This window comes from Gekko japonicus, unplaced genomic scaffold, assembly GCF_001447785.1.
Source record: "Gekko japonicus isolate JY-2015 unplaced genomic scaffold, Gekko_japonicus_V1.1 scaffold1787, whole genome shotgun sequence".
In the NCBI taxonomy this organism is placed as follows: domain Eukaryota; kingdom Metazoa; phylum Chordata; class Lepidosauria; order Squamata; family Gekkonidae; genus Gekko; species Gekko japonicus.
Window position 1 is genome coordinate 373,056 of NW_015174893.1, and position 8,746 is coordinate 381,801.

The window sequence follows — 8,746 nt, forward strand, 5'->3', positions numbered from 1 at the left end:
GGGGGTGGGAAGACAGCAAGGGTGGGGGGGAGTTAATTCCAAGGGTTGGGGTGGGTGGGGAGACATCAAGGATGGGGGAGACTGAATGCCAAGGGTTGGGGGGGAAGACAGCGAGGGTGGGGGGATTGAATGCCAAGGGTTGGGGGGAGACAGCAATGGGGGGGGGAGTGAATTCCAAGGGTTGGGAGACATCAAGGATTGGGGAGATTGAATGCCAAGGGTTGGGAGGGGGGAGAGACAGCGAGGCTTGGGGGCTGGGGAAGGCTGGGGCACTCGCCCAAAGCATTGTTCTCACAACATATCTATTTCCACAACGGCCCTTATTCCTATTAATATTTGGTTTGGTCACAGTTTATATCAGCCTTTCCCCCCTTTGTGTGGCCTTTGGTACTCAGTAGAGGTCTCCCCCCCTTTTTTCCTGCTCTTTTGCCTTTTGGTTAAGAAAGACAAAGTGAGCTCATATCAGGTTCATGTATTGGTCAAGCTGATTGCATAAGGTTTTTCTTTAACAGAGATGGGAGAGTTACGTTTGGCCTTCTAATCTTGCTTATAAAAGAATATGGGCACATACCAGACATATCTTTAGGGACACCTGTTTGATTATCTCATCAATGGTCAAAGACCAATAATTTGTCTAGACGATGATCACATGTTAAGTTAGAGAAGATTTAGCATAAGATAAAATTGCGATTTTTCTATAGAATTGCATTGATGTGATGAATGAATCAGATCTCTCTGGAGAGAACTCTTAGAAGAGATTAGGGGAGATTTCTGTTTGTTTATAAAAAAATCCCAAAAAGCAGTTTACAATAACACTCTGTAGTCTGGTTTGCTTTACACCAGTTTGGTGTAGTGATTAAGTGTACGGACTCTAAACTGGGAAAACCGAGTTTGATTCCCCACTCCTCCACTTGCAGCTGCTGGATGACCTTGGGCAAGCCATAGTTGTCAGAGCTGTTCTCTCACGAGCAGTTCTCAAAAGAGCTCTCTCAGCCCCACCTACCTCACAGGGTATCTGTTGTGGGGAGGGGAAGGGAAAGGGAAAGGAGTTTGTAAACCACTCTGAGACTCCAAGTGAAGGGCGGGGTATAAATCTAATCTCCTCCTCCTAAATATGGTTACAAAATGAGAGGGGAATTAATATTTTTGGCACTTGCTTTTGCAGCAGCTGCAGGGTTAGTTTTCACACAGTGGAATTTCTGACGTCTTGTCTAATAAAGAGAACGATTTGATTTTTCAATAAAAGAAACTGTGAAGGTTTTCTGCCTGGTTTGCTGATAACAAGAATTCACAATTAATTCACAATTAATTCATTTGTACTATCAAAAAATTAAAGGTTGTAAAAAACTTTTAAGTTGGTAGGTCCTGAAGATATCTGGGGCTACACGTTTCAAAAGATTAATTTTAGCAAGATAATTAATCCAGATTATCTGTTTGGATACAAGAATATATCATCTCATCATAGGACAGAAACTAAGGTATAGAAATTAAGTAAATAGTATTCAGACTTAGATTTTGAGGATAATTTTGCCAATTCCGACATCAGTGAGATTTGGGAGTTTCACCAACAGATTGTATATGATTGCAAACATATTGACTGATTCATGAAATCAGATTATTTTTGCTTGAGAAGGTATTCTGTTAAGAAATTTTTAGAACATCAGCTAAATGCAATGTCTGGGTTCATAAAAAGGCTGTAACATACTGAATTCATCAAGGATTGTACTTTAAGGCAATAAATAAATAAATTTGTCAAGATGGGTAGACATGTTTGTCTGTGGCAGTAGAAAAGAGTAACAGTCTGGTAGCACCCTAAAAGATGGACAACATTTGTGGTAGGGTATGAGTTCATGAAAGCTCATACCCTATCACAAAGTTTCTTAGTATGAGTGGTGGCACAGGGGATTTATCCTCTGGTTAAACATCTGAGCTGAACAGGATTGCTGTCAGTTCAAGCCCTGCACTGATGTGAGCTACCAGCCGTGTCCCCAGCTCGCCGTCCACCCAGCGGTTTGAAAGCTTCAGTGAGTAGATAAAATGGATACCACTCCTTAGAGAGGGTGGGCACACTTAACCCCCCCGGTGGGAAGTGTTAGCCAACAAATGGAAGGTCCGCGCGTAAGATCAAAAGCCGAGAGAGATCTACGCAGCATCAAAGAAAAAGCCTGCAATGGGCCATTCTGGTGCGCTGCAACTGAGAAAAATGCTGACGACATCAAGCAACACCGACTAAAGAATGCTGCCGGAACACATCTGATGCTTACAGCTGACCAAACTCTCTGTCGACAGGAGTTCCGGCTGGCTCCCAAGTTGGCCATGCCCAGCAGGAACTCATTAGCATAATAGGCCACACCCAACAGCAGAAACCCATTAGGATTGGCTACATTAGGGGCGTGTGGCCTAACATGCAAAGGAGTTCCTGCTACGAAAAAAGCCCTGGGTTTTGACAACAAACAAGGTAAACAGAATAAGAAGCAAAAGGTGGGTGTGGCTGGATGAGCACACTTCTGGTAACATGGGGGTGCGTCCTAATGTGCTAATGAGCTGTGCTGGCAGGGGCGTGGCCTAATATGCTAATGAGTTTCTGGTGTTGGGTGTGGCCTATTATGCTAATGAGTTCCTGCTGGGCTTTTTCTACAAAAAGAGCCCTGCCTTCTTCATAGCGTGACTGAGATACTCCCTGACCAGGGCGCGAAATGTGATGATTTCTGTATTTTCATTCATTTAACACGTTAGTCCCATTTTTACCCTAAGGAACTCAAGGCGGCATGCGATGTAAATAAATAACAATAATACAAATACACGAAAAACCCAAGTTTAAAATTACCATTTAACAGTGTCAGTAACTAAAAAAACCCTAAATTAATCAAATGTGGTCCTAAATAAAACAGTCTTCCGCTGCCTCCTGAAGATGGAAAGTGAGGGGGCCAGGTGCGCCTCCCCGGGGAAGTTGTTCTGCAATTGTGGGGCTGCCACTGAAAAGGCCCTGTCTTCTGTACCCACCAAATGAGCTTCTTTGATTGACGGGACAGTCAGGAGGGCCTCTCCCTGTGATCTTAATTCCCAGGCAGGAATGTAGGGGAGAAGAAAATTCTTCTGATATTTCACTCCCAAGTCATGTTAGGTCTTAAAGGACAAAACCAACACCTTGAGCTGAGGTCAGGAGCGGATCGGTAGCCAGTGTAATGGCTGTAGTGGAGGGGTCATGTGCCCTCTATGGCTGGGTCTGACCAGCAGTCTAGCTGCAGCACTCCGTGCTATCTGCAGCTTCTGAACAGTCTTCAGGGGGAGCCCCAGAGCATTGCAACAGTCCAGTCTAGATGTAACTAAGGCATGGATCACTGTGATTAGATCTGACTCAGTCAGGAATGGGCTCAGCTGATGCACCATCTGAAGCTAGACAAAAAGCTCTCTGAGAGGCACTGCAGCCACCAGGAGGGGTTCGTCTTCAGAAAAGGTTGTGCAGTCTAAGATAGAGCATTCACACACCCCACACTCACTCCCCCCACCTAAGGAATTCCTCCTCCCCCAGCATCATGGCAAACTATATGAAGCAAAGCGAAGCAGGGTTTGACATAGGGTTGCCAAATCGGCCCGGGGGGCGGGGAATCCCCTGCTTCCGAGGCCACCACTTGGATCTATCCTTGGAATGAGATGGAAAAGAACGGTAGACAGGTAGAGCGGCTCAGGGTATCCTCTGGCTGCCAGGTAGGTGCGTTCTCTGCACTTGCACAAGTTAACACTGTCTTATTGGGGGGTGGGATTTAAACCCTATGTGTACTGTTTTGAAGATTTAAGATCTTTCTGCAAACCTAGGAGGATGCCCCAAGTCTGCAGAAAAATCTCTTCAGCATCCATGTGGCCCCGATCACTGGATTTAGATATCTGCAAATGGGGGCCACATATATAAATTAGGGGGAAAGCAGATCATATGCCACCCATCCTCCCCCCCCTCTTTGCAGCTTTAACTTCCCTCCAAGCCCTTCCTCTTCTTATGTATTTATTTACTTCATTTGTACCTCACCGGACTCCCTAATGGGGACCCAAAAAAGCTTACATTGTTCTGCTCTCCTCACAACAACATTGTGAGGAAGGCTAAGCAGAGAGGGTGGGAGTGGCCTGAGGTCCACTAGCAGGTTTCCAAGGCAGAACGGGGATTCAAACCTGGGCTCTCTCACATCATAGTCCGATACTATAAGCCAGGCGTGATGGCAGGGTCTGGCCTGCTCAACAGGGGCGGGGTCAGAAAGCAAATGAGACTCGTGATGATAACAGAAGTGATGGTTCATCCTAATCTAATCTGGGAGAACCGGGTTCGATTCCTCACTCCTCCATGTGCAGCTGCTGGTGTGACCTTGGGTCAGTCACAAGTTCTTTCAGTGCTGTTCTGTCAAGGGCAATTCTCAAATGAGCTCTTCTTCTTCTCTTGGCTGCCAAGTGAGGATATGAAGCTTCGGTGGTGGGAATATGTCTAGGCTACCCAGAACTGAGCATGACATGTATACCTGTTCGTGTGTGCATGTGGAAATAGTAACCTCTAGTTGGACTCTCAGTGAACTGCTGTTGCCGGGGGCACAAATAAGTCCCACTTGGCAGAGGATCAGGGGAAATTTCTAGGCCCAAAGCTCAGATTTGCCTAAAGCCTGTTATCAACTGCATTGATTTTCAGATTTTAATGTTGGGATTTTGGAGAGGGGTTTTATGATTTTGGATACATCTCAGGTATTGGCGTGTACCATTTTTTGTGCAGCCATAAGACCTGGAGTCCTTCCGCTACAGCAATCATAATTTGAAACTTAACAACTATCCTGCTCTTTAAAAACCACTTATTATCAGGAACGGCTCTTTTGAAATGTTCTTGGTCTTTCCTAACCAGAAAATGGAAGTAGGTGTATCACATCCTGCTGACCTTTTCTAGAGCAATAGAGATGGTATGCAGATTGCAAAATGTAAACTTTCAAGCTTAAGTGGATGATTGGGAAGATTCCAGGTTGATTGAAGCACTATAAAGAGTTCTGCAAAAGAAACAAACCTTTATTTCATAACTACCCTCTCTTCTGAAGGCCATTGGCAGACCTTTGGACACTGTGGCAGTGGTCCAGGTCGAAGATCTTGTTTCACAATATTCAAACCATAACTTGGAGATTGGGAATATACCTGTGGGGGGGGAAAGGACTCGTAAACCCTCTCTGCCCACATGGGAAGGAGAAAGTTAGAAGAAGATAAGAGAGAAGAGATTGGATGTATACCTTGCCCTTCACTACCCAAAGGAGTCTCAGAGAGGCTTACAAACACCTTCCCTTCCCCTCCCCACAACAGACACCCTGTGAGGTAGGTGGACTGAGAGAGCTCTCTCGAGGACTGCTCCTGAGAGAATAGCTCTGAGAGAACTTGTGACTGACCCAAGGTCACACCAGCAGCTGCATGTGGAGGAATGGGGAATCAAACCTGGTTCTCCCAGATTAGAGTCCGCGCTCCTAACCACTACACTATGTCACCCTGCATTTCCTGCCTAGTTAGGCTTCCCTGTATCTCTCCACTCCTGTTACAACCCCCCTCATTATCCCCACCATTAGCCTGTTAATTAGTATGCCACAAATAGGGCTAGAAAAAAGGCACCTTCTGCTGCTCTACTAATTCGCAGATCATCTCAGCCCTTTCCATCTGCTTTTGTTACCAAGGGGAAGCAGCACTCTCTAGGGGAGAGGGAATGAACTGCTGCCCCCTCCTTTCCTTTCTCTGGGTGTGCATGACTGAAAAGGGATTAGCTTGGTTTACAGAAATCAAACTGATCACATTCAAAAGAAGAAAATAAAAATGACACACATTGTTTGCCAACACAATGAACTGAGCAAGGAATACAAGAAAACGTTCTAACGTGCAATCTCTGACCCTAATTCTTACATACCCTTAACCAGGGGTCGTTTCGTAGAAAAAGAGCTAGGGGAACTCATTAGCATAACTCATTAGCATATGCCACACCCCCTGACATCACCGGAAGTTTGTCATAAGGCCACACCCCCCGCCCCCAACGGTCCCGGCCGCTGTTGGCGGCCGTGCAGCTCCACTGCCGAGCCCCATGAGGGGCCCAGTGGTGGACCTGCAAGGCCGGCGGGAGTGCAAGAAAGCCCCGCGAAGGCCCTCCCTGGCCCCAGGCAGGCAGGGGTGGGGAGAGGCAGGGAGGAAACAACTTACCCTCCCTCTTCTCCTGCCTCCTCCTGGCTGAATGAGGGCCGGAAGCAGGGGGCGGGGCTTCGTCATGTGCCCCGCCCCCCGTACCTCACCCAGGGGAACTGCGATCCCCCGCGATCCCCCCGAAATGACCTCTGCCCTTAACTATGGTGAGGAAACATAGGTTGTTTACTTCTTGGAGTTACAAGCATTCAGAAATAGTTCATTATTTTGATCCTAGTATTAGGTTCTTCTCCCATATGCTTTCAGCAACACATGGCCATGGCTGCCTTTTTGAAGCATGAGGGACTCCCTCCTTCTTGTGTGTTAAGACAGACAGCTTCAAAATGGGATTAGACAGATGCATAGAAGATAGGTCTATCAGTGGGTACTAGCCATGGTGACTAAAGGGAAGTTCTGCATCTAGAGAGATTTAACCTCAAGAAACTAGTGTTAGCAGGCAACATCAGTGGAAGGCCTTGGACCCTATGGCCACTGTGTGACTGGTTGGCCAGATAGGATGCTGGACTAGGTTCCTGTATTCTTATGGATAGCCCTCAGGGCAAGAGAGCCAGTTTGGTGTAGTGGTTAAGAGTGGCGGACTCTAATCTGGAGAACTGGGTTTGATTCTCCACTCCTCCACATGAAGCCAACTGGGTGACCTTGGGTCAGTCACAGTTCTTTCTCTCTCAGCCCCACTGACTTCGCAAGGTGACTGTAGTGGAGAACCAGCATGAGGTAGTGGATACGAGCAGCAGACTCTAATCTGAAGAACTGGGTTTGATTCCCCACTCCTCCACATGAAGCCTGCTGACCTTGGGCCAGTCACACTGTTCTCCCAAAGCTCTCTCAGCCTCATTTGCCTGTTGTGGGGAGTTGTGGAGAGCCAGCGTGGTGTAGTGGTTAAGAGTGGCAGACTCTAATCTGGAGAGCTGAGTTTGACTCTCCAGTCTTCCTCCCCATGAGGCCTGCTGGGTGACCTTGGGCCAGTCCCAGTTCTCTCAGGACTCCCTTAACCCCACCTACCTCAGAAGGTGGCCTGTTGTGGGGAGACGAAGGAGATTGTAAGCCACTTTGAGACTCTTTAGTGTACAGAAAAGCAGGGTATAAAACCCAACTCTTCCTCTTCCTCTGCTATGACCCCTGCTGAGTCGAGCCCAGACTCATCAAAGGAGGAACGAGGTAAGCTTGAGGAAGAGACAGGAACACTGTCTGAGGTGAATCAGAAGACCTGGGGAAACTACGGCACAATGAAGAGAAGAACAAGAAGAGATTGGATTTATACCCCGCCCTTCACTACCCGAAGGAGCCTCAGAGCGGCTCACAAACTCCTTTCCCTTCCCCTCCCCACAACAGACACCCTGGGAGCAGTGTTCCCTCTAAGCTGAGTTAGTGTGAGCTAGCTCACAGTTTTTTAGCCTCCAGCTCACAGGTTTTTGTGTTAGCTCAGGAAGGATGGCTCCAGAGCAGACTAATTTATGCAGGAGCCAAATTGCTCACTCACAGCTGTAATGCCAGTAGCTCACAAAGTAGAATTTTTGCTCACAAAACTCCACAGATTAGAGGGAACATTGCCTGGGAGGTAGGTGGGGCTGAGAGAGCTCGTTCGAGGACTGCTCGTGAGAGAAGAGCGCTGACAGAACTTGCAACTGACCCAAGGTCACTCAGCTGGCTGCATGTGGAGGAGCGGGGAATCAAACCCGGTTCTCCCAGATTAGAGTCCAAACTCCTAACTGCTACACCAAACTGGCCATGCCCCGAGAGCCTGCAGTTGACACCCTACCATTGGAAGACCCAAGGCTGTGCACCACAAGCCCACAAGGGAGACCTCACCACCAGGAGACCCAGGAGACATTCTGGGTTCAGAGAGAGGGATCACTTGGCCAGGCTGGGCTGGGCCCAAGCCCACCAGATTTTAGCCCAGGTGGCCCTGGTGGGCTACATAGGCCCCAGAGCCTCCCTGTCTTCTCTACTGCAGCCGGCCCTGGGGCCTGTTAGAAGGGGGTGGAGCTTTTCTGGTGGAAGACCTGGTCTGAGTCCTACCTGGGCGCCTTGAAGGAGTACACAGCAGGTGGAGCAGAACCTTCCCCGTTCACCGGTTGTGTGGAACAAAAAGTGGCTAAAGCCCAGCAGGAACTCATTAGCATAATAGGCCACACCCAACAGCAGGAACTCATTAGCCTATTGGGCCACACCCCTGACAGCACAGCTCATTAGCACATTAGGCCGCACCCCCGTGTTACCAGAAGTGTGGTCATCCAGCCACACCCACCTTTTGCTTGTTATTCTGTTGACCTTGTTTGTTGTCAAAACCCAGGGCCTTTTTTTGTAGCAGGAACTCCTTTGCATGTTAGGCCACACGCCCCTAATGTAGCCAATCCTAATGAGCTTCTGCTGTTGGGTGTGGCCTATTATGCTAATGAGGTTCCTGCTGGGCGTGGCCACCTTGGGAGCCAGCCGGAACTCGTTCCTGTGCGTTCCTGCCCAAAAATAGCCTTGGAATCACAGAATCACAGAGTTGGAAGGGGCCAGACAGGCCATCAACTCCAACCCCCTGCTCAGTGGTGGATCAGCC